This window comes from Pimephales promelas, chromosome 4 (genome assembly GCF_988280905.1).
Source record: "Pimephales promelas chromosome 4, fPimPro1.hap1.1, whole genome shotgun sequence".
Taxonomy (NCBI): domain Eukaryota; kingdom Metazoa; phylum Chordata; class Actinopteri; order Cypriniformes; family Leuciscidae; genus Pimephales; species Pimephales promelas.
The window spans coordinates 48,535,099-48,537,662 of NC_142772.1; positions in this window are offsets into that span (position 1 = coordinate 48,535,099).

Genomic DNA, 2,564 nt, shown 5'->3' on the forward strand with positions numbered 1-2,564 from the left:
ATCAGCACCTGGCGCATCAGCAGAGTCATGATGTCATCGTGCAGAAGGGCTGGTGTGTGTCAATCAAAACCAGAGGGGATGGAAAGAGTGAGAAAAACAGAGGAGTGGAGGAGAACCCAACGGTGCACAAACACTGGAGCAGAAGTCATGCGTAATGCCGTCCTAAAGGTCAGAGGTCAGGCGCTCAGTGGGTGTGTCTAAAGTTAACAAATCCATTTCCCATAAATATATACATGGAACTTTTGAAAGCTATATAAACTAGAGGAGGATGTGTGACCTTGCAACAAAAAGAAAAAAAATGTCTGGATCCAGTCGTTAGCCTCTGCAATCCCACAATCCTCCTCTGTAGAAGAGTCCTCCTGAGGCGTTTAGCGTCTCGCGTAAAGCTAATCATTATCTCTGGCCAGCGGATGCCAGCTCTGTTTACCGTCCAACACAGTCTATCATCTCCGCTGGGTATTTTTATCTCACAAAGGCGCAGGAGTCTAAAAACAACATCGGTTCTGACCCCAAAAGACACATCTTCATTTGGTTTTTGAAAAACGGAGGCACTCACAAACAGATTATTGACAATAGTGCGAGCCGCCCGTAGCGTCTGTCTAAACCGCGGACCGGGCTGGGTCGAGACGCTCTTCTGTACGGCTTTGTAGTGGCACATAAAGACATTCCAGTGTCATCTCGATTGCAACCAGACGTCTACAAATACTCACAGATCGAACGGCCTCGCAAACAAACAGGAGAGATCATCAAGAGTGGCTGTGGGCAGAGAGACATTTTCTATTTTCTTCCTCTGCCAGTTACACAGTTTGTTCATGTTGTGCCAGCTGTCACTTTACATCCATCCATCCATAAGTCCATCCATCCATCCATACGTCCATCCATCCATATGTCCATCCATACGTCCATCCATCCATCCATATGTCCATCCATCCATCCATCCATATGTCCATTCATCCATTCATCCATCCATCCATCCATCCATATGTCCATCCATCCATATGTCCATTCATCCATCCATCCATCCATCCATATGTCCATCCATCCATCCATCCATCCATATGTCCATTCATCCATCCATACGTCCATCCATCCATACGTCCATCCATCCATACGTCCATCCATCCATATGTCTATTCATCCATCCATATGTCTGTCCATCCATCCATCCATATGTCCATCCATCCATCCATCCATCCATCCATCCATATGTCTATTCATCCATCCATATGTCTGTCCATCCATCCATCCATCCATCCATCCATATGTCTATTCATCCATCCATATGTCTGTCCATCCATCCATCCATCCATCCATCCATCCATCCATATGTCCATTCATCCATCCATCCATCCATCCATCCATCCATATGTCCATCCATCCATATGTCCATTCATCCATCCATATGTCCATCCATCTATACGTCCATCCATCCATACGTCCATCCATCCATATGTCCATTCATCCATCCATCCATCCATATGTCCATCCATCCATCCATCCATATGTCCATTCATCCATCCATACGTCCATCCATCCATACGTCCATCCATCCATACGTCCATCCATCCATATGTCTATTCATCCATCCATATGTCTGTCCATCCATCCATCCATATGTCCATCCATCCATCCATCCATCCATCCATCCATCCATCCATCCATCCATCCATATGTCTATTCATCCATCCATATGTCTGTCCATCCATCCATCCATCCATATGTCTATTCATCCATCCATATGTCTGTCCATCCATCCATCCATATGTCCATCCATCCATCCATCCATCCATCCATCCATCCATCCATCCATCCATCCATCCATCCATCCATATGTCCATTCATCCATCCATCCATCCATATGTCCATCCATCCATCCATCCATCCATATGTCCATTCATCCATCCATACGTCCATCCATCCATATGTCTGTCCATCCATCCATCCATCCATCCATCCATCCATATGTCCATCCATCCATACATCCATCCATCCATATGTCCATTCATCCATCCATACGTCCATCCATCCATACGTCCATCCATCCATGTGTCTATTCATCCATCCATACGTCCATCCATCCATATGTCTGTCCATCCATCCATCCATCCATATGTCCATCCATCCATCCATCCATCCATCCATATGTCCATCCATCCATACATCCATATGTCCATTCATCCATCCATACGTCCATCCATCCATATGTCCATCCATCCATCCATATGTCCGTCCATCCATCCATCCATCCATATGTCCATTCATCCACCCATACGTCCATCCATCCATATGTCTATTCATCCATCCATACGTCCATCCATCCATATGTCTGTCCATCCATCCATCCATATGTCCATCCATCCATCCATCCATCCATATGTCCATACATCCATACATCCATCCATCCATATGTCCATTCATCCATCCATACGTCCATCCATCCATATGTCCATCCATCCATCCATCCATATGTCCATCCATCCATCCATCCATATGTCCATCCATCCATACATCCATCCATCCATATGTCCATTCATCCATCCATACGTCCATCCATCCATACGTCC